The sequence below is a fragment of the Sphaeramia orbicularis genome, chromosome 7, assembly GCF_902148855.1.
Source record: "Sphaeramia orbicularis chromosome 7, fSphaOr1.1, whole genome shotgun sequence".
Classification (NCBI taxonomy): domain Eukaryota; kingdom Metazoa; phylum Chordata; class Actinopteri; order Kurtiformes; family Apogonidae; genus Sphaeramia; species Sphaeramia orbicularis.
In genome coordinates, this window is record NC_043963.1 from 7,500,024 (window position 1) to 7,525,373 (window position 25,350).

Genomic DNA, 25,350 nt, shown 5'->3' on the forward strand with positions numbered 1-25,350 from the left:
GCGCGTGCGTGCTGGACGTGTGTGTGATCTTCCACCTTTTCCAGCCGCGCTTTGCATTTTTACCTGCAGTGGACATCACGCACTGTCACGCACTGTCACGCATGCACGCCCCCTCTCCCCCCCACCACCACAACTACCACCAGCACCACCAGCAGCACCCCCCCCCTCACCCCCAGCCCCCCCACCGCGCATGCACGGAGCAGCAGTAGCACCAAGGGAGCGATCAATACACTAAAAGCCCGGGGAGGGTTTTTACCGGAGCAGCAGAGAGGAGGAGGAGGAGGAGGAGGAGAGAGGAGGAGAAGAGGAGGACAGAGGAGAGAGGAGCGGAGAAAGAGAAGACGAGTCGCGGGGGGAGAAACGGCGAAAACGGCAGAATTATGAAGGTAAGGGTTTGTTTGTCTGCCTTCTGTGGCATGAGGCGTTCACGGACGTTTTGACCGACAAACCCGGTTTTATCAGAGAGAGAGAGAGAGAGAGTGTGTGTGTGTGGTGTTGTTTTTTTTTTTTTTTTTTTTTTTTTTTTTTACTCCCCTGCAGGTATAAACGCCGCTGTCAGCAGATTCTCAGCCCCCGACACTTGCCGCCTGCTGCCCGGGCTGGAGGCAGCGCACTGACCGTCACATCCTCCATCCATCTGAGCCGCGGTGCGTTTGCGTGTCTGTGCTTTTTTTTTTTTTTTTTTTTTTGCGTTTGTATGCACCTGAAGGTCTCATCATCTGAGGTGTGTAAACTCCCGAGTGGACGGAGGTGACACCGTGTGTGTGTTTTACAGCTGCTGGATGTTGCGCTATAGAAGCCGCTCTTTGTCTGCTCTGGCCGATGGGGATGAATGGAAGCAGGAGGAGGAGAAGGAGGTGGTGAGGAGGAGGAGGAGGTGCTGTTGTACAGTAGACTGTCAGGAGGTGCTGGTCGTGGTTTGCTCTGGGGTTCTGCTCAGGGTTTAGCAGCTGCAGATCAGGGGTCAGACATTGGACCAGTGTTTCCAGTAGTGGTCACTGGGGGGGTCAGGGGGTGTGGGACTGGTGTGGTGCAGGGATGGACTGGTCTGTTTGGGTCATTTGGTGGCAAGAACCACATAGAAACACACTGATGCAAACACTTTTAGAGTAACTGGATGTTTAGTCGTATTCATTTACTGGTATTAACTTCTATAAATGTGTGTTTTTTTGTGTCATATGATGCTTTTTTTGTGTGTGTGCATGTACGGCTGCACCATTGCACATGTAAAATCCTGGTTAAATAAGAGTTAAATGGAAAATGCTACAAACAATAGCAATTAAAGATAGCAGCTGTAGTAAATGTTGAAAAATGGAGGTAGAAAACACACCAAGAATAGACTAAATGTATGAAACTACAGTAAATAAGATGCATTATTAATAAAACAGACCAGTGTTACCAGTAGTGGTTACTTGAGGAGGGGGAGAGGGGGGGTCAGGGGGTGTGAGAGTGGTCTGTTTGGGTCATTTACTGGGAAAAAACACATATAAGCACACTGATGCAAACGTTTTAGAGTAACTGCATGTTTAGTCGTATTCATTTACTGATATTAACGTCTATAAATGTGTGTTTTTTTGTGTCATATGATGCTTTTTTTTGTGTGTGTGTGCATGTACGGCTGCACCACCGTACATGTAAAATCCTGGTTAAATAAGAGTTAAATGGAAAATGCTACAAACAATAGCAATTACAGACAGAGGCTGTAGTAAATGTTGAAAAATGGAGGTAGAAAACACACCAAGAATAGACTAAATGTATGAAACTACAGTAAATAAGATGCATTATTAATAAAACAGACCAGTGTTTCCAGTAGTGGTTATTTGGGGGGGGTGACACTGGTCTGTTTGGGTGATTTACTGGGAAGAACCACATATAAACACACTGATGCAAACACTTTTAGAGTAACTGGATGTTTAGTCGTATTCATTTACTGATATTAACTTCTATAAATGTGTGTTTTTTTGTGTCATATGATGCTTTTTTGTGTGTGTGTGCATGTACGGCTGCACCACTGTACATGTAAAATCCTGGTTAAATAAGAGTTAAATGGAAAATGCTACAAACAATAGCAATTACAGACAGAGGCTGTAGTAAATGTTGAAAAATGGAGGTAGAAAACACACCAAGAATAGACTAAATGTATGAAACTACAGTAAATAAGATGCATTATTAATAAAACAGACCAGTGTTACCAGTAGTGGTTACTTGAGGAGGGGGAGAGGGGGGGTCAGGGGGTGTGAGAGTGGTCTGTTTGGGTCATTTACTGGGAAAAACCACATATAAACACACTGATGCAAACGTTTTAGAGTAACTGGATGTTTAATCGTATTCATTTACTGGTATTAACTTCTATAAATGTGTGTTTTTTTGTGTCATATGATGCTTTTTTTGTGTGTGTGCATGTACGGCTGCACCGCTGTACATGTAAAATCCTGGTTAAATAAGAGTTAAATGGAAAAATAACACAAACAATAGCAATTACAGACAGAGGCTGTAGTAAATGTTGAAAAATGGAGGTAGAAAACACACCAAGAATAGACTAAATGTATGAAACTACAGTAAATAAGATGCATTATTAATAAAACAGACCAGTGTTTCCAGTAGTGGTTACTTGAGGAGGGGGAGAGGGGGGGTCAGGGGGTGTGAGAGTGGTCTGTTTGGGTGATTTACTGGGAAAAACCACATATAAACACACTGATACAAACACTTTTAGAGTAACTGGATGTTTAGTTGTATTCATTCACTAATATTAGTTGATTAACTTCTATGAATGTGTGGTTTTTTTGTGTCATATGATGCTTTTTTTTTGTGTGTGTGCATGTACGGCTGTACCACTGTACATGTAAAATCCTGGTTAAATAAGGGTTAAATGAAAAATACTGCAAACAATAGCAATTACAGACAGAGGCTGCAGTAAATGTTGAAAAATGGAGGTAGAAAACACACCAAGAATAGACTAAATACATGAAACTACAGTAAATAAGATGCATTATTAATAAAACAGACCAGTGTTTCCAGTAGGGGTTACTTGGGGGGGGTGACACTGGTCTGTTTGGGTCATTTACTGGGAAAAACCACATATAAACACACTGATACAAACACTTTTAGAGTAACTGGATGTTTAGTCTTATTCATTTGCTGCTATTAACGTCTATAACTGTGTGTTTTTTGTGTTATATGATGCTTTTTTTTGTGTGTGTGCATGTACGGCTGCACCACCGTACATGTAAAATCCTGGTTAAATAAGAGTTAAATGGAAAAATAACACAAACAATAGCAATTACAGACAGAGGCTGTGGTAAATGTTGAAAAATGGAGGTAGAAAACACACCAAGAATAGACTAAATGTATGAAACTACAGCAAATAAGATGCATTAATAATGATCTGTTATGATAAACTTTTATTTAAACAGACCAGTGTTTCCAGTAGTGGTTACTTGGGGGGGGTCAGGGGGTGTGAGAGTGGTCTGTTTGGGTGATTTACTGGGAAAAAACACATATAAACACACTGATGCGAACACTTTTATTGTAACTGGATATTTAGTCGTATTCATTTACTGGTATTAACTTCTATAAATGTGTGTTTTTTGTGTCATATGATGCTTTTTTTTGTGTGTGTGCATGTACGGCTGCACCACTGCACATGTAAAATCCTGGTTAAATAAGAGTTAAATGGAAAAATAACACAAACAATAGCAATTACAGACAGAGGCTGTAGTAAATGTTGAAAGATGGAGGTAGAAAACACGCCAAGAATAGACTAAATACATGAAACTACAGTAAATAAGATGCATTAATAATAAAACAGACCAGTGTTTCCAGTAGGGGTTACTTGGGGGGGAGGGGGGTGACACTGGTCTGTTTGGGTCATTTACTGGGAAAAAAACACATATAAACACACTGATGCAAACACTTTTAGAGTAATTGGATGTGTAGTCTTATTAATTAACTTCTATAAATGTGTGTTTTTTGTGTCGTATGATGCTTTTGTGTGTGTGTTTGTTGCTCCTTGCTCTTGTAAATTCTGGTTAAATGAAAAATACTACAAACATTAATAATGAAAAACAGCGGCAGTAGTAAATGCTGAAAGATGGAGGTGGAAAACACACCAAGAATAGACTAAATACATGAAACTACAGTAAATAAGATGCATTAATAATGATCTGTTGGGATAAACACGTAAAGTCGACACACACTTGCACTAAAACAGTAAACAGACTGTGAGGAGGTGCTGGTCGTGGTTTGTTCTGGTTGGAATTTAGCAGCTGCAGATCAGGGGTCGGACAAAACTATATATTTTTGTTTATTTATTTATTTTTATGTTACCGTTTCGTATCCCAGACCCCTGTTAGAAAAGAAACACCTGAATTCAACGTGTCCACATACTTTTGTCCATATAGTGTGTCTGATTTTGTCTTTTTTTTTTTTTTTTTTTTTACCTGCTCCATGTTTTAAGCCCTTTTTCATCTTATTATATCACTTAGTTTGTGTAGTTTTTGTCTCATTATATCTACTTTTTTTTTATCTAATTCAATGGAAAAATCTAAATCTTATCAAGTGTATTTTTCTCATTTCTAGTCCAAATATCTCATCACACTTAAAATAAAACATAATCACCTAAAGAGTAACGTTTCAGCGAGATATAAGAACAGATTTTTGGACAATAGATCTGGAAAATCTGATTTCAAGAAATCTTACCAAGATAATTTTCACTTGTTCCACTGGCAGATTTTTTTTTTGCTTAATTTAAGATTTTATTATTATTATTATTATTTTTTTTTTTTTTTTTTTGCTTTAATTAAGGAAAAAAAATCTTGAATTAAGCAAAAAAAATAAAAATCTTGAATTAAGCAAAAAAAATCTTGAGTTAAGTAAAAAAAACTTGAATTAAGTAAAAAAAAAAAAAAAAAATCCTGAATTTAGCAAAAAAAAAAAAAAAATCTTGAATTAAGCAAAAAAAATCTTAAATTAAGTTAAAAAAAATCTTGAATTAAGGACAAAAATATTGAATTAAGCAAAAAAAAAAAAAATCTTGAATAAAGCAAAAAAAAATCTTGAATTAAGCAAAAAATATTGAGTTTAAGCATAAAAAAATCTTGAATTAAGGACAAAAACCTTGAATTAAGCAAAAAAAAAATAAAAAAATCTTGAATTAAGAACAAAAATCTTGAATTAAGCAAAAAAAAATCTTGAATTAAGAACAAAAATCTTGAATTAAGCAAAAAATCTTGAATTAAGCAAAAAAAATCTTGAATTGAGCAAAAAATCTTTATTTAAGAAAAAAAACTTGAATTAAGTAAAAAATCTGAATTAAGCAAAAAAAATCTTTAAATAAGTTTTAAAAAATCTTGAAGTAAGCAAAAAAATTTCTTGAATTAAGCAAAAAAAAATCTTGAAGCAAAAAAAAAAAAAAATCTTGAATTAAGCAAAAAAAAAAAAAAAAAAAAAAAAAATCTTAATGTAAGTTAAAAATCTGCCAAAGGAACAAGTGAAAATTTTCTTGGTAAGATTTCTTGAAATCAGATTTTCCACATCTATTGTCTAAAAATCCGTTCTTATATCTCACTGAAAAGTTCCTCTTTAGGTGATTCTGTCTGATTTTAAGTGTGAGGAGATATTTGGACTAGAAATGAGAAAAACACACTTGGTCAGATTTAGATTTTTTGCAGTGTTCTGTCTCATGTTGTTCCATTTTATTACCACAGAGGCCTCTTCTCTGCATTTTAACGTGTATTCTCTGCAGACCAACTTTCTAAATTCCTCCACAGTTTCTTACTCTTTATCTATGATTTACTCTGTCAATGAGCGACACTATGCAAACATCTTCGTGACCCATTTGTTTTCGATGAGAGCTGCAGTAAATAACAGGAAACATCCAGAGCCGTTTCTTGAATTTTTGGGATTTGGCGGTGGGATGTGATTCAATAGAACAGGAACGGAACAGTCGAATCGTGGATGTTACGTTGAAGCTCCAGTGTCTTTGTGTTTGTCCAGTACAAACAGTGAATGGTGCGTTCAGTTCAGCTCAGCTCAGCCGGTAAAAGGCTGCGAGTGTGTGTGTGTGTGTGTGTGTGTAGGTGTTGGGTTTCCTCAGGTTAATATTTATCCAGCAGGTGACACATAACTGAGCGGTGGAGTTGAGTAGAAACACAATCGACACAGAACAACAGATCAGAGAGGAACGAACGGAATGTGAAGGGTCAACGCTGAAAACATGTACAGATAGGGCTGGGCCGAAAAAGAGCAGAAGACACAGGTGTCAAACATGCGGCCCGTGGGCCAGAACCGGCCCTCCAAAGGTTCCAATCCGGCCCATGGCGTGATTATATGGAGTACAAATATGACACTGAAGATATGAACAGTCAAGGGTGTTGAACTGGTTTGAGCCCAATGTGATCTAAAGTCAAATAATAGTCTAATAAGCCTTTAACAATACAATGTGAACAACCTGAAAATGAAGAACAATTTGAACAAGATTCTGTCTGTTACTACATGTTTTGTGGATTTGTAGATCCGATTTGTAAATTGTGTTAATAAGTTGACAGATAATATTGTAGACATTTTTATTTTAGTTACACATTCCAAACTCCAAAATTTCAACAATATTAATAATAATAATAATAATAATAATAATAATAAACTTTATTTGTATAGCACCTTTCATACAGAAATTGTAGCCCAAAGTGCTTCACATTGATTGAAAAAAATACAATATTAAAATACATTTAGATTTGATTAGAAATACAATAAAATAAAAATAAATATAAAAACAACGCACATTAAAATATTTGATTATGCATAGAATGTTTGAAGTGCAAGAAATAAGATGAAATGTGAGAGAAATACAATAAAATAAAAATAAAAGCAGCGCACATTAAAATATTTGATTATACATAGAATTTTTGAAGTGCAAGAAATAAGATGAAATTTGAAATACAGTAAAATAAAAAATAAAAACAGAAATACAATAAAATAAAATAAAAATGAAAAACCGCACATTCCTGGTTCCTGAATTGTGACCCCATTTTTATCTCCTTTCAAAGGCTAATGAGAATAAAAATGTTTTTAATTTGGTTTTAAATATATTCAGTGAACTGGCTTCTCTAATGTCTTTTGGAATTGTATTCCATAACTTTGTTGCATAGTTAGTAAAGGCTGCGTCCCCCATTTTCTTTGTAATATTTCTGGGAGTTGCTAGTAAACCTGCGTTTGATGACCTCAGTGTTCTAGTTTGTACATAATTGATCAGTGAGTTTGCAATGTATTATGTTTGTGTAACATTGTGTGTAATGCACATGTACAAGCACGGCTGTTGATCAGGGGTGTTAACCTACAGAGCTGTGGGGGGGCCCATGGGATGTTAAGATTTTTTTTTTTTAAGTATTTTTTTTTTCCTGTTGTTCAACTAAATTACATGATAAATATCAACCTATATGCAAGCTTCACGCATTAGATTTTATAAATTGGTATATTATTGTATTCCAAGAAAGTAAAGACTGCTGTCACTACTCTGTGAACACCCCTTGAGAAAAGCGCAAAATGGTTCACTCCACACGGAGTGAAAAAATCTTGAATTAAGCCAAAAAAAATCTTGAATTAAGCAAAAAATCTTGAATTAAGCAAAAAAAAATCTTGAATTAAGCAAAAAAAAAAAAATTGAATTAAGCAAAAATAATCTCGAATTAAGCAAAAAATCTTGAATTAAGCAAAAAAAAAAAAAAAAAAATCTCACCATCTATGTTTTTCACATCTCACTTAAGAGGAAAAATCTCCCATTAAACTTTAAGAAAATATTGATGTTTTTATGTCAAATCATCATCATCATCTTACAGCTGTAGACATGATGTGTCCCAGTATTTTCAGTGTAATTGTTGTACAGGGTGACACAATAAAACGGGAACTTTTTAACAATCCAATAAAACCAAGAGTGATGGAAGAAAAATATTTTATTCATAGTAATTGAAACCTTAAAACATGCCATTTAAGAAACAATGATGGAATTTTCATTTTTAAAAATTACTTCCTGTGGATGGCGTCCTCCTGTACGAATGCATTCTTGAAATCTGCTGTTGAGATTCCTCATTGACCGCTGCAACATCTCAGCTATTAAGCTGTGCTATATAAAGTTATTAATCCAACATTTTATTGCGTGTTTTGATGGAACAGCACCATGACGTCCTAAGTTGTAAAAACGTCGGAACTCCCTCTGCGCAGCTGTCATACTATCACCGTTTTTATAAAACATTTTTATGGCTAACGCACGCTGTTGCCCGTTCCACTGATCCATGGTTACTAAAATGGGGGTGTGTTTACTTGCTCAAGGTCACTGTCTCGCAGTGCTGCCACTTGTTCATGTCTGCCAATACGCACTTCAAAAATTCCTGTTTTTTGGGTCACCCTGTACTTTGCATATTCATCCCATGGGCCGGATTGGACCCTTTGGCGGGCCAGTTTTGGCCCACGGACCTCATGTTTGACACCCCTGGACTGAAGCAATAACCCATAGTGGAAATAGCACTGAATTTGACGAAATACTGTTTTAGTTGTGTGAAGAGAGAAGTAATCAGCAGAAACTATGTTTAAAATCACGACTGCGTTAAAACCTGATGTATTATGGGGAACTTTGTAAAGGAGAAGAGGAAGAAGAAATGAGGAAGGGAGCTGAGGCTACACGCAGGTTAAGAGGGGAAAAGAACTGAGGCTGGTTTGAAGAATGTATTTTCAGATTCAAAGAGATTTTCAGTTGAATTCATCCGCTGTCGATCAATACGACCCTAAGACTGTTTGTTTTTCATGACCTTCAAACCCTCTGTTCTGAAGAAACTACCTGTCAGTCATTATGTATAAATATTAGGAGTGCGAATGGAAAACCGGTTCTGACTTAGAAACAGTTCCATCTGAACTGTACACCTCCAGCGTTATCAGTTCTTCTTAACTAGGGATGCACCGATACCACTTTTTTCCAGACCGAGTACGAGTACTTACATTTGAGTACTTGCCGATACCGAGTACCGATACGAGTACTTAATAATCCCATTCCAGTTCTTAGTTCCTTTTGTAAATGTGCTTTATTATTGTTGTCATCTGACTGGAACAACGTGCTGCTACTGACATTTATGGCACAAAATTGTCCACATCCACTGTGGAATGTGGACTCTGTGGACATTTACATTTATCAGTATTAAACTGTACACCGTTCAGGGTGCTTGGCGGAGGTTTGCGTTCTCTGAACACTTGTTATTATTATAAGATACCTCCAAAAAAGAAACTTAAACAACTTGCGGATCTCATGCTCATGTCCCCCCCCCCATGTTTGGTGGTGGTCAGAAGGGCCATAGGCGCGAAGTGGCAGCGATGCTTCTGTCAGCTGTGGATACAAATGTAGTTCATTATTATTATTATTATTATAAGATGCTTCCAAAAAAGAAACTAAAATATCTAACCCCCCCCCCCCCCGCTCACCTCACCTGGCAGAGAAACCGTCTCAGTATAGATACTCATGACTAGGGCTGTGTATTGGCAAGAATCTGATGATACAAATCACAATACTAGGATCACAATACGATATACAGTCTACTCTCGTTATACCGCCAACTTCCGTTCACGGCCAAATTGGCGGTATAGCGAAAATGGCGTTACAACGGGTTGCGTCCATAATGTGCATGTCTTTACTATATGATGTCTATGCTGCCTCCGTTAACCCGTTCTAATTGCGTTTCTAAATAAATCTTGATTCTGTTATGTTGTAAGGCAGGGATCGGCAACCTTTAACACTCAAAGAGCCATTTCGACCCGGTTTCCACGGAAAAGACAACACTGGGAGCCGCACCTCGGAGGTGCCACGGCGGCGCACCTTGGAGGTGCTGCGCCGCGACGCTGGCGGATAACGGTCGGGAAATCAATGGTATAAGTGTTGTTTGTGCATGGAACTGGGCTGGCGGATGGCGATAAGCGGAAATGGCGGTATAACGGTGGGCGGTTTAACGAGAGTAGACTGTATCATGATACTTTTAAAAAGGCAATTTTTTGTTTCTTTTTTTTTTTTTTTTAAGATTATTTCCTGGAAGGATTGAAATAGTGACATTGCACTTTACTAACTTATTTAGTTATTTATTCCATTTCTTTGCTCTATTTATTATTATTGTGACTTCAAATTTTTTGAATATTTTATTTTATGTTCTTATCCTGGTTTTTATCCCAGATTGTTTTTATTTTACCCTTTCTGGTTTTTATTGTGTTTTTATTGCATCTTGTTTTTATTTATTTGATCCTATTTATTTTATTCTTTAACTTATCCATGCTGCTATACCGATGAATGGTGGAACACTGAGCACTTTTTGTCCTGTCTGTAAGTGTGATCAAGTGCCTGTCTTACATGTTCAATATATGTGTTGTTGGAATGCCAAGGCAATCACCTAGACTGCAAAACAAATCTAGCTACGGGTATAAATAAAGTAACCTTGACCTTGACCTTTACACCAGAAATATGTACAAATACTGAACACATTTTTATTTCAGAACAGGATCTAATGCTATATCAGAACATTTTTCTAATTCTCCTCGTTTCCAAAGGAACTAAAATCTGCCTCTCAGACAGTAAAAAGTGCTTTTAGGATGCTTCAAATAGCCATTATTTAATTAAAAAAAAAAGTTAAATAATAATAAACAAGAAAGAAACAATAAAGAAAACCAAAAAATCAAAAATAAACCTCCGCCATATCTGCTTTTGAATAAATACCTAAAAATATCAATACAGTACTTTTTTAATATCGATACAGTATTGTGAAATGAAATATCGTGCTATATTGCAGAACCGATATTTTCTAACACCCCTACTCATGACAAACTCATGTGAGTAAAAATGGGGTCTTGCCTGGGGTCCTTCAACTTTACAAAGACACCTGATATGTGTAAAAACCAAAGGATAGGAGTCTTCATGAACTGAAGGACATTCAACAGTAAATCCAGTGGCTGACCTCCACACTAACTGGACCATATGACACGGTTGTGGTTTATCTGTCACCACTGACCAGTCTGGATCAGATCACTATAACATGTTTTCAAATCCTCATTCTTTCAGAATATTTACATTTGTTCATTAAGCAGTTCAGGAAAAAAACGACTGTGTTTTACTTTGTTTGTGTGTACAATAGTGTGTATGTGCAACACTGTGAATGATTAGATCTGAAAAATAGTCAAACAAGCTCCACTCTGACCTGTCCAACCACTTTTTTTCCCCTCTCAAAAAAAAAAAAACACTCAAGAATCAATAGGAGAATTGATGAAGAATTGGATTGGTAAGCAGAATTGACAATGGCATTTATATTGATAAAATCCGATCAGTTCCCGCCCCTAATAAATACACATTAATGTAAGTGCATTAGTTTCAGTACTTACTGTCATATTTTTCAGTGATCGCTGTTGGCACAGGTCCACACATTTATTGCACCAGACGTACAGAAAAGAGGAAGTACTGGAGGATATTTGTATCTGCTGTTTGTGAAAGAACTGAACCTCACGTCATATTAAACCAACTAAAGCAAAACAACAGAAGGGAGTGAAGTTAACCCTCAAAGACCCAAACAGCCGCCAGCAACTGAGAGCATCTACTGATATAAACTGTTTAATACCCGTTCATCTGCTAATCCTATCAATACATGGAAATAATTGGTGTAAAATACAGTTATTCATCTTTTCATGGTCATCAGATATGACCCATTTGGACATTCAGAGGCTCCGTAGTTACCGTGGAAACACCGTCATCTTCTACAACATTAATTCACCAGTAAAACCCATGGAGTTGGATCAGTGACAGTGGATGGAGACACTTGTTTTTATGTTTTTAATTCATGATAGATTTTGCTGAAAAAGTCACTTTTGCTTCACTTTTCTCTGTTCTAATATAATCTTTGAATTTACTGTGAACATCTACATCAGGGCTGTCAGACTCAGTTTGGTTCAGGGACCACATCCTCCCATTACAATCCTAAGTGGGCCGGACCAGTCAAACAAAACAAAAAAAAAAGATGTAAAAATGATGTCAACTCCATACTTTTCTGAAAAAAGTTCAATTCCATTGTGAAAATGTTTACATCTACAAACTATCCTTTAAAAAATGTGAATAACCAATGAAAAAATGGAAATTTAACAAGAAAAATAAGTGCAATTTCAACAAAAACAACCGACTGAACACAGTGGATCTACACAAAACATTTAATAACTGGTAGAATATTGTTAAAATTGCACTTATTTTTCTTAACACATTTCAGGTTTTTCACATTCTTTGTGAAAGGATAGTTTGTAAAATGTACATATTTGCCGTTGTCGTTGTTCATAGGTTATGAATGTGGACCTTGAACTAAAATGATTGTTTATGTAAACTGTTTAATATTCGTTCATCCACTAATCCTATCAATACATGTAAATAACTGGTGTAAAATACAGTTATTCATCTTTTCATGGTCATCAGATATGACCCATTTGGACGTTCTGTAGTTACCGTGGAAACACCATCATCTTCTACAACATTGATTCACCAGTAAAACCCATGGAGTTGGATCAATGACAGTGGATGGACACACTTGTTTTTATGTTCAATTCATGATAGATTTTGCTGTAAAAGTCACTTTTGATATAATAACCTTTGAATTTACTGTGAACATCTACATCAGGGCTGTCAGACTCAGTTTGGTTCAGGGACCACATCCTCCTACTACAATTTGAAGTGGGCCAGACCAGTAAAACAAACAAAAAAAAAGATGTAAAAATAATGTCAACTCCATACTTTTCTCTATGTTTTAGAGTGAAAAAAGTTAAATTCCATTGTAAAAATGTTTACATCCACAAACTATCCTTTAAAAAATGTGAATAACCGATGAAAAAATTGAAATTTAACAAGAAAAATAAGTGCAATTTCAACAAAAACAACCGACTGAACACAGTGGATCTACACAAAACATTTAATAACTGGTAGAATATTGTTAAAATTGCACTTATTTTTCTTAACACATTTCAGGTTTTTCACATTCTTGGTGAAAGGATAGTTTGTAAAATGTAAATATTTGCAGTTGTCATTATCCATAGGTTATTCTGAATGTGGACCTTGAACTAAAATGATTGTTTATGTAAACTGTTTAATATTCGTTCATCCACTAATCCTATCAATACATGTGAATAATTGGTGTAAAATACAGTTATTCATCTTTTCATGGTCATCAGATATGACCCATTTGGACGTTCAGAGGCTCCGTAGTTACCATGGAAACACCGTCATCTTCTACAACATTGATTCACCAGTAAAACCCATGGAGTTGGATCACTGACAGTGGAAGGAAATACTTTTATGTTTATGTTTGTATGTTTTATGTATACTTTTTATGTTTTTATGTTCAATTAATGATAGATTTTGCTGAAAAAGTCACTTTTGCTTCAGTTTTCTCTGTTCTCATATAATAACCTTTGAATTTACGATGAACATCTCCATCAACTTTATGACATCTTTTTTCCTCCATCCAGTCTCTTTTTTTCTGTCTGTTTAGTCTTGTTGCGCCATTTTCATGTTATTTTGAACTAAATAAACGATTGACCTAAATAACTACTAAATCATAAAATCAGGACAAGGCCTTTTTGCCGTGTGTCATTTGGGTTTAAGTCAGACTTAATGTTCTGAAAATGCAAAATGGTGCAAAAAAGAAAAAAAAAAGGATAATTCTCTTCAAATGTGTTATAACTAAAATAACAGGCCTGATTTGATTATATAAGGAGTAAGAAGTACAGATATTTGTGATAAAATGTAGAGACTAAAAGTATAAAGTTGCCACATAAATGCATTTTCAAGTCAAGTACAGATACCTGAAAACTCTACGAGTATTCATGTTCATAGTAGAGGCAATTAGACGGTTTGTTGCACGACTTAAAGCACTACAGGTACTGCAACTGAAACATCCTGAACACACGGAACAGAATCGATTTGGGGAATCCGTTGGTATCCAGTCCTCGTCATGACACTAGAGGAGGATGAGAGGAAGGCGAGGGGGGGGGTTCTTCATCTTCTTCTGTTTTCCCAGAGTCAGCAGATCAGTCGCTGCAGCGTGTCGGCTCGGTCTAATCTCTGGAGCGCTCTCGTCTTCATGTCGGAGTGTGATCTAATAATCTGACTGATCTGCAGCTGTCTCAGAATCATCCAGAACCGCCAACCCGCCGCTGAAACGGGCTGTGAATCTGGTCCGTCAGCAGCTTCAGACTCCGCAGTCTGACTCAGCTGACGCCGACGCTGACGTCCAGACTCCAGCTGCTTTAATATCAGGGTTTTAATTTTCATCAGATCACAACTTGTAGATCTGTCACAACGGTTCGGGTCAGCTGTAGAAGTACATGGAAATAAGCAGCAACAGTGAAATTAAAGCTGCTGTTTAATATCAGACTGTACGGAGTCGGGTTAAGCTGGCGTCAGCGTTTTCACAGCCGTTTGATATGAAGCCAAACACTGGATTTTACCACCAGGGGTCTCAGAGTGCGCTGACTCCCATCCTCTAGGTGGCGTTAGAGCACCTTTAAGTTGGTTTAACAGCCACTGATAATGAGTAACGCAGCACTGCTGTATCTGAAACCTTTGCGTCAAACTTTGGTTTCTGAGCTGCATTTTTGACACCAGTAGTTTAACATGTGGCTGCTGCCATATTGGATTTTTTTGGAGCCAGAAGTGACCATATTTGGACAAAAGGGGTGGAGCTGTGAGAGCGTAAAGGCTCAGAGGTGAGTTAATGCTAAATGCTAACTTACTGACTCAAAAGAACTGTAAACTTCATCAAGCACTGCATAGTACAGTCATTTCACCGTCTTACTAGTGCAGTGTTTTTCAAATGGAATTGGAATTCAAATGGGGTCGCCTGAAATTTCTAGTAATTGCTAAAAAAAAAACAAAAAAACTTACAAATAAAAATATATGGTGAGTTGAGAGAGACAATCTCAATACATATAAGACATGACAAACTATGAAGCTGAAACTGAAGCACTGTGGTTCTGTTTATCTGTCAAATGTTCATTGTGGTCAGTTTCAGATGCTGCAGCTCTTTCATAATTCATAGTTTGAGTTCTTGTTTGTTCAGTATTAATTGTCAGCCTTGTAAATCACAGCTGGACTGACTGTACATATCCTGACCAAGGAAAATCAAATTCTCCCTTTGTGCAGTAATCTACACCTGGCTTTACTGCCTCCGTCCATAATAATATACATTATATAGACTAAATGTCCTCTAAAATTAATGTTTATTTGCAACATAGTGCAACTATTACATGATCAAAAACAAATTAATTTTAACAAAAAAAAAAAAAATTCTATTTTGAATGTCTGGGGTCACCAGAAATTTGTGATGTTAAAATGGGGTCACGAGCCAAAAAAGGTTGGGAACCACTTTGCTCGTGGAACTCATTAGCCATAACTACAGTGGAGCTCTATGTCAGGGAAAATGTTTTATTCAATAAACAGAAGCTGAAGGTGAACGAGCTGTTAATCAAATCTATCAACATTACAAAGATGGACAAACTTCTACTTGACCTGATCTGGTTAATGAAGGATCACTGACGCCTGGAGGAAATTCATCAGCTTAGTATTTTTAGAGACTTCTTTGTAAGTCTGTGAGACCCAGGGCTTTTGGAGCAGCATCTAGTGGCCATCACTGGTATTATATTTTAAGATACTTCTGCAATGGCTTAATTCTGGAGTTGAAGTCTTTGCTCCTTGAGGCAAATGCAGCATCATAATCAGGTTTTCCGTGATTTTCTTCCTGCTTACATGTTGCGTCACCTACGTTTTTCAGCCTTAATCCCTTTCATCATCTGTTTGTTTGAGAGTAAGACTATCTTCAGACTGCAGGCAAATGTGTCCCACATCTGATTTTTGTGTCCATATGTGACCTGTATCCAATCTGTTAAAGACAGTTTGGACAGCATTAATCAGATTTTTTCAAATCCGACCCAGGCCACTTTCATATGTCGTCCTAAATCCGATACTTATCTGATATTTTGCAATGTGACTTCAGTTTAAACAGCCAGGTCACATTTATCCGACCTTTACATCATTGAAATGCACCAAATGTCACAATTCTGCGTCCCAGGAGGAGGAGCGGAGGGAAAAACATTTTTACTTCCATAAACACGGTGTGTGCCTGTATTCCATCAGGACCTCTTTTGTGCATGGGGGTCACGTCAGGGTCACATTCAGTTCATACTCAAAACTGATAGAATATGAACGAGCACACACAAAAAAAATCAGATTTCACTAAAAAATCTGAACTGTGCATTAAGACCTGCTGTCTGAATGCAGTCTAATTTGTCCTCTCACTATTACCCAATGACACTGTTTACGAAACAGATGCAACATGTACCATGTGCATCGATTCACTCCCTCTGTGGTTGAACTTCCTGTTTTCACTTTCTGCTCAGTAGTAAAGTGCAGACCCTCACAGTTCTGGTCGTCTATTTATAATCAGTGTTGGGCAAATTACTTTCAAAGAGTAATTAGTTATAGTTACTAATTAATTTTCCAAAAAAGTAATTGAATTAGTAACGGAAGTACTCCTTCATGAATGTAATTAGTTACCAGAGAAAGTAATTATTGCGTTACTTTTTTGAAAAACTTTCAAATATGTAAAAGGAAACTGATTTTTGAGCGTGTTTCATGAGTCAGTTGCAGAGTAGAACAGCAGACAGGTACTGAATACCATGACTGTGGTGAGGCTGGGATCCACCAGGGTCCACCAGGGCCCGGCTGGGGTCCACCAGGGTCCACCAGGGCCCGGCTGGGGTCCACCAGGGCCCGGCTGGGGTCCACCAGGGCCCGGCTTTTCCACCACATAAGTGCATATCTGCATTCATAGGAAGAAGATGCTCCTCCAGTTAATCCCACATCTCCACTTTTTTCAGTCGCTCCTCCTGGATCCAGCAGTAAATGTCTCCAGTCCAGTCAGTCGGACTGTCACTGATAACTCCTCCTCTAAATTAGCTGAGCACATAGATGCGTTCAAGTGAATGGGCTGTGCTGCGGACAACTGATACTTGGACATGTCATTAGTCGTTCAGGTGAAGGTGGTGTGGACAACTCAGACTCATGTGGCACACAGATGAAGCATGAAGGCAGTGTAGGCCATTTGAATAGAAGAATGACACGTAAACGAACGGCTCATAATGAATCAGTTCCTATCGTTCACTGAAAAGAGCCGTTCAAAAGACTCGACTTGTCTGCAAATGTCATACCTCTCGTGCCTGGTTGTGCCAGGGCGGATAACAGCTGTTAGATATCAGTGCATAGTAATGCGCCACATTTCACTGCCGGTAACGGTAACGGTGTTGTAACGTTTCAAATAGTAATTAATTAGATTACCTGTTACTGGAAAACAATATCGGCGTTAGTAACACTGATATTTTTAACGCCGTTATTCCCAACACTGATTATAATAAACTTAATATTGTGTTTATCATGTTGTCATAATTATGTTACATTCATGCTTATTACTAATTCAAGATTCAAGAATGTTTACTGTCATAATGTGCACATAACAGAATTTTTCTTAGAGGTAGTTCTCGGCTAGAGAAAAAAAATATAAAAACACTCAAGAATATGTACATCAACATAGAAATACTAAAGAGTAAGTATATCAAGACTATGTACATTATATATCAGCTAAAATTTACTTAGGGGGTCAAATGAGCGGCCATTTTTGTCAAAAAAAAAGTTGTCATAAATGCATAGAACTGTGTGGAAATAATGCTAATCCATTTGTGCACAGACTACTGATATTATTTGACAGTGGAAGCTCTATTTTCAGAAATACTGGATTTAGAATAGCACGTGTATGTGAAAACTTTTGCTGGTGGACGGACATGACATTACCCATGATGCTCTGGTCAGTACCAGTACTTTATTAGGAATAAACTTATAGACTTACTATTGCTAATTCTCCTCTTATTCATAAATGTTAGTATTGTGGATCTAAAACAATACCAGCTGAAACATAAACACAAAATGTGTCAGTGGACGGATGTGACATGGTTGTTGTGGATCCCATCATACTGATGCTCTGCAGCCATGTCACCGTTTACACTAATGATCCCTGTGCAAAAACTAGGATCAGAATTATTTATTGTATAGTTTATCATCATACTAATGAGGAAATAACAATATAGAATTATTTCTTTATAAAAAATGCTTATTATTAGAAAACTGTTGATTTAAAAAGTGACGTGTGACATTCTTCATGTATGTATCGGCGTAACATAAGCAGGATGGATCAGCACCATACTCCAGACTGAACCTGTAAAAATAAAACATGTGATATGTAGGAGAGAGTCTGGTAAGAAAAACTGGGGAATCTAAAAGAATAGAATATGTGTTTTTCAGGTAAATTCAGTTCAAATATAACTTGGCCATTTGTGACATGAAAATATAGCATTAATTGTGATGAAATTGGACATTTTTGAGCTGAAAACATAGTTCATATGAGCATCAACATGTTGAACAGAACTGAAATCCTGTACATTTGCAGAACTTGCATTTACCAACACAAAGTTCCTTTGGGGATTCACTTAGATTGATTTCTTATGCACAAAGACAGAAATAAGACTTCTAAGCAAATTTTAGCTGATATAGAAAAGAAATGTAAAACCCAGTATGTACAGTCCAGTGCAGGAAACAGTTTGTGCAGTTCACATATTGTATGCAATATTGTATGTAAATAAGACAGTAAATGTGCGAATGAATGGCAGTCCCAGAGAAGCTGGAGAGTGCAGCTCAGTACAGGACCCAGTGTGATGGAAATAGGGGAGGGGAGGGGTGGGTAAGTGTCAGGGGGAGGGTGTGTGTGTATGTATGACTGTAAGGGGTGAGACGGCTTTCACAGCTCTGGGGAAGAAGCTGTTTCTGAGTCTGGTGGGGATAGTTTTCAGCATGATATCGTGACTCATAGAAATATACACGCCACTTTTAATTGGTGTGTTAACTGTACGCATTATAAGCTTTCCATGTGTATGTTCACGCTGTTATTAGCCCCCTGTCCAACCTGAGTCGATGTGTCAGATACCACGCACTGAGTGTTTTGGGTTACATGAACCAGAGATTTTGGCGTACATTCACACGCGATCAAATGGCGCTGAATAACACACGAAAGCTCAAAAATGTGTAGGTACAGCACGCCAAATACCATAAGAACTGGCGTGACATACAACGCAATTTTTTTGAGATCAGTCTCTAATTTTTATGCTTTTGTACTGTTTCCCATGAAGCCGTACAAACAGTCCATTGTCCACTAACGTGAGACAGGGTGGATTTGGGTGCTTCTATGAAACTGGTATCATTTTGGTATCTGGCAATTTTCCAGCTTTTTAGACCCAATAATAAAAGACAAATTTAGGCATATTTCCCCCTCAGGATGGTCCTAATGATGACCTCAGATAAATGCAAAAAAACTATACTCCTGCTCCGAGCCATCCCAAAATTAACCCTTTCATGTATTAATGGTGAGAACCTTAGTCAAGATATTTTTCTTCAGTGTTTTTATTCCTCCTTAGGCATGAAAAAAACAATGCAATCAAGTTTTTTTTTTTCCGTGGAGTTACAAAAATATCCATCCATTTAATTTTTGAAGTAAAGAAACGTGTTTAAAACCCAATATCAGAGAGGGATATGAAAACAGTGAAATAAAAACATGTTTAATGGTGCTAATCTGATGTCTTCTCACATTTTTAACATATTCTAATGCTGTTAATTCCTCACTTCATCGAGATAATGTGCAAAAAAAACCTTCTTGTCTAACAAACAACAATTGATTGACACTCAAACATGTTAGTGCAGATCAGGTTTATCAAGAACAGCAAAGTTACAGTAATGGTATGAATGTCAGGATATAAGATGATGCGTAAGTGTCCACTGTGTTGGCTGATATGGAACGAAAACAACTAAACCCATGAATATACAAGAGAACAGCTGGAGAAGAACTGTCCACTGGAGTGACTTATGCATGAAAGGGTTAATGAATTTTTAATAAAATATTGGGGCCAAAAATAGGACCAAATTTGGGACATGAAAAACTACCTAGGTGTCAAAACATGGCTGTAAATGGTCTTATATGGACTATGTGTTAAATCTTATATGGACTATGTGTTAAATCTTATATGGACTATGTGTTAAATCTTATATGGACTATGTGTTAAATCTTATATGGACTATGTGTTAAATCTTATATGGACTATGTGTTAAATCTTATATGGACTATGTGTTAAATTTGATGATCCTAGTGGTTTTTCTAATCCAGACATGTGAGGTTTTCATGAATCTCAGTCTCATTCCAGGTTTGTATGTAACCCATTGTGTCCACTCATGTTACATGCAGAACCTGCCCAGTTAAAATGCATATAAATCACGAATGATTTTGCAACAGTGGTCATTGTTGTGAAACACTTAGCCTTGCATCATTAGTTCAGTTCCTAAAATGTACCTGTGAGAGAATAAATAGTTATTCAATTTTTGTATTAAATATAATGTAAAATAACATAAAAATGTGTTTTATCTGAAAAATAGGTTCTCTTTTATCTCAGGAAGTATTTATTTTTAAAATAGACCCAAAGTGCTTCCAAACTTGCTTCATAACATTCGTCTACATCTGGTTTGAATTTTAGCCCCCATGTGTTGTTTTTAGGACTAGTTTCATAGAAGCACCCATTTAGCTCTGATTTAATTTAGTCTATCCTGAAATGACAAGTGTTTAAGCTTTTACACGAAAGCACAAACTGACCCAACACTAGCTACAAGTTTCCTGTTTTTGTCTGGTATATTTTGCCGTGTGTATATCCAAGTTTTGTATGAATCAATTTCCGAAAACCTGTCAAACAACTGAACCATTTGTCCTTTTGTCCTCGTGTTTACATTCGTGACATCAAAATAATGTTAATTTCGACTCGGTCAGAGCTGAGTTTTCTAGTACGAAGAGTTGATTCGCAGTAGGAACACATCGCCGTCGTCTCCCGGCAACCGTCTGCTGGTGACATCATCAGAGAAGCTGCGGTGTCTGGTGATGATGTCATCAGAGGGCCCTCTGAGCGCGTGCAGAGATCGGAGCTGACAGCCGCTGTCAGTGCGAGTCAGCCTCATCCTCCAGGACCATCATCATCATCCTTATCTGCAGACTCATAGGAATAACCCCCCCCACCCCCCAGCCTCAGTGACCTCTGACCTTAAACCACAGAGGAGTCAGAGTAGATGAATCAGTAAATAGAAATAATCTGTTGGTAATTTTTTATGTTAAACAGAAGGAAGAAGCTGAAACACATGTATAGATAGTGACTGTAACCCGACAAATGCAAGCGTATGTTTTAGATGTTTTCCAGATTAGTTGACTAGTAAATCGACGCAGAAGATGAAGGAGTTTTCTGATGCTAGTTTGTAACGTAGCCTAAAATATATAAACAAAAAGACCCTAGTTTTGTGGCACTTCTAAAATACAGGGTTATTCAAAAAGAATGAACTGATTTCATTGTGCAATATTTTTACCCTTTCATGCGTTAATTATGAGAACCTTAGTTAAGATTTTTTTCTTGAGTGTTTTTATTCCTCCATAGGCATGAAAAAAAACAATGTGATCAAGTTTTTTTTTTTTTTTTTTTTCATGGAGTTACAAAAACATCCATGCATTTAATTTTGAAGTAAAGAAACATGTTTAAAACCCAACATCAAAAATTGATTTTAAAACAATGAAATAAAATCTGATGTTTTCTCACATTTTAACATATTCTAATGGTAATTATTACTTTTCATGGAGATAATATGCAAAAAAAAAAAAAAAAAAAAAAAAAAACAACTTTTTTTTCTAACAAATAATTGATTTCCACTCAAACATGTTAGTGCAGATCAGGTTTATCGAGAACAGCAAAGTTACAATAATGGTATGAATGTCAGTGTATGGGAGGATGCATAAGGGTCCACTGTGTTGGCTGATATGGAACTAAAACAACAAAACCCATGAATATACAAGAGAACAGCTGGAGAAGAACTGTCCACTGGAGTGACCACTATGCATGAAAGGGTTAATAAGAAAAAGCAATAGAAAACTCCAGCCAAGTCACAAGTATTCTATTCACAATCAACTTTTATTTCCTGTCTTACAAGTGTTCAATGTGTGGCTTTCACTTATTTTTTTCATTAGATTAGACCTTGACCTTGGAGTTTATCTTGTATGTTTTTGGACGTTCTCTTCTGGTTCTTTGTCAGCCATCCAGACTGTCCATCTGATCTACCTGGGCTTGTATTTCTTCAATCCCATATACTTTTTAATAATACTTGAAACTGGTGTCACAGGACCATCCAGCTGCCTTTACCTATAGATTGGTTATCTACAGTTTCCTTTCTGAGCTCCTCAGATAACTCTCTCAGACTTCTTCTACAACCTTGATTCATTGAACAATGATTTACCAGTAAAACCCACGGAGTTTGATAAATGACAGTGGTTGTAGAGGCTTGTTTTTATGCATAGTTATTGGTTAATCATATACTTTACTGAAAAAGTCATTTAAAGGTGCTGTACAGAAATCGGTTATTTCCAAATGCTATTTCCAGTTTCCCTGGTCGGGTCAGACAAGACTGGACTGATTTACGGCAGACTTATGTCACTATGACAACACCACACCAACCGGCAGAGTTTAGTAGTAAGAAGTAAGCTGAGCGAGTGAGGAGTAAGATCCGTCCTTTTTCCTAAAGAAAGGGATTTGTTGGATTTATTTTGTAATGGTGGACACTGGAACTGGAGCTGGACTGGCCGAAAGAAAAAGAAAACTAAACGGGACAGTGATAGAATACCGACTAAAACAGCGGTAAACCTCTGCATTGAACAGATGGACAGAACTAAGGGAGTTAAAGGAATGAAAACAGAGCTGCAGTTGTCCCTCTTCCTTCCTTAGTAGTAGTAGTAGTAGTAGTAGTAGTAGTAGTAGTAGTAGTAGTAGTAGTAGTAGTTTTATTTCGAGCACACAGAATCATCAGATAACAAAGAATCATTCAACATGGTCAAAACAAATAAATAAATACAATTTTTTTGCGCTCGAAAAGGAGTGGGAAGAAGTATAACTTATTGACTCCCACCCCCTTTTTACAAACTAATAATCAAACTAGATCCGCCTCCTTTGCTTTGTTAACACACATTTTCCTCTGTATATTTTTTACAATAACACAAACATCCATAAAAACCATTCATATACACTTTTTTTTAGTCACCTCATACACAAACAGATTTACAATAATCAACCGTTTTCAATATAAACTATAATATATATATCCACCCCAAATATTTACTCCAAATACAGTGATCAATAAATGACAGTATTTTCCTATCATGATAACTAATTAACTATAATATCTTATTTTATGCGTACTTCTAATGTTCTATATTTTGTTATTATTGTGGATTTATACATCCTTTTAAATGCACAGATTGAAGAAGACATTTTTAAGTTTTGCTCCAGATTATTCCACAGATGGACCCCTCTAACAGAGATACACTGGCTTTTTATGTTTGTTCTACACTTAATTTTCTTATAGATTTCAGTTCCCTTAAATTATAATTACTTTGCCTGGGCTCAGACATCTCCACCTTCTCCACAGGTATAGAATGCTTCTGTTCTTTACACATATGCATTGGAACATTGGATTGGACTCTAGTGTCTGTTGGTAGCTCAGTCAAACACTTCGTAAATGCTTCTGTGTTAGCCACAGGGCTAGCTCTGTGACGTCGGTAATCTGTTGGATTTGGAGCGTTGGTTCAGTCCAAACTAAGGGCTTTGGAAGGTGAGACTGAAGTGGTTCTGTATGGAGTTGAATGTTCATGCCGGGGCCTGGATACGAAACTGTCCTTCAGGAACAAGACACTTCTAACAGTAGAATAGTGTGAATGCAGAAGGCTGAAGCAGCTGAAGCTGAACTGAACTAATGCAGTATGAGGAAGATGAAGAAGGACTGAAGGCATTTATGAAAAGGACTGAATACTTTGTGTTAAAGCTAGTGCAAATGTATATTATTGGGACATGTCTTAGAACACCAGTCTGTGAGGAACACTGAGGAGCTCCGGAGTGAAAGAGTTGGATATCCAAAGTTAGGTTTCATTTTTGTTTTCACCCCAGTTACTTAACTACATTACAAACGGACTTCATGAAGTTTGTTTGTTGTCTGGTTTCAAACGTCACTTTGCACCTGCAAGTTACTGTCTGGAAAAAAGAAATGCAGAGTTGTAAAGAGGATCCGCTCTTCATTCATTAGCTTCAGAACAAATGTTCGCCTTGGCCAGAGTTCTGCCCTTATAACAGTAGGTGCTAGTGCTCATGGGTAGGAATGTAATGATATAAAAATTTCATATCACGGTTATTGTGACCAAAATTATCATGGTTATCATTATTATCGCAGTATTATTGAAACTGTACTCAAAATGTTGAAAAAGTACTAAAACACACACTAAAATAATTTAACCAAGTTGTATTTAAAAAAAAAAAAAGCCAACAAAAAAACCAGATAAAATAATTGGCACAATGTACCTTCTGTTGCAGAAACATTCAAATATTAACCCTTAGTGGTCTGAGCCTATTTTAGCCATTTTTCAGTCCTTTTGATTTTGCCTTTATATACTATAGAAACAAATGTTTACTATACCCATGTCTGGCATCTTTTTTCTTCAGCACAACTTCATCTATATCATCTGTCTATTATTTTTTCACTTCAACCTACTATATCAATACAAAAGGACAAAGACCACAAAAAATATATAAAATCCGATTTGAAAAATGTATAATTTATTGCATAAATGACACAAAGATGCTAAACAAACCTTTTCAGAGACTGTAAAAGTGAATATTGGTTCCAAATATTAGGTATAGAAAATTAAAATTGTAATAAATTAAAACTATACTCAAATATTTGACATAAAAGCATAGCTTTCCGTAGGTGTTTCCTCCGGAAAAGTGCGGTAATCAAACATGTTATCATGATAATTAGAACTTAAACGGTAATACTAACCGTCTGCAATTTTACCGCGGTTTATCATTTACTGGTAATCATTACATCCCTACTCATGGGAAACAGAGTCTTTGTCCCTTAAAAACACCATCGATTCCAGCCGAAGGGGAAGATGATGATATTATTTATTCACTTTTCAGCAGAAATGAGGTATTGTTTCAAAGATCTGTGAGGATAACAACACATTTGTCCACTCGTTTAGGTGAAAGTAAGACTTTATTCAACTCCTGCTCGACTCGACTGTGTGTCCTGGCGATTTGGTGGCATTTCATCTCCATGAGCGGTGAAAATATGGATGTTGTTGA

General features: G+C 36.8%; 1 protein-coding gene across 1 annotated transcript in view; it reads left to right on the forward strand.

The window, feature by feature from the left end:
- Positions 1–261: 261 nt before the first annotated feature.
- Positions 262–25,350, forward strand: part of magixa (MAGI family member, X-linked a) — a 126,206-nt gene continuing 101,117 nt past the window's right edge. Inside the window, exon 1 of the mRNA XM_030139058.1 lies at positions 262–386. The gene's annotated coding sequence lies outside the window, so the exon portion shown is untranslated. The remainder of the gene's footprint in view (positions 387–25,350) is intronic.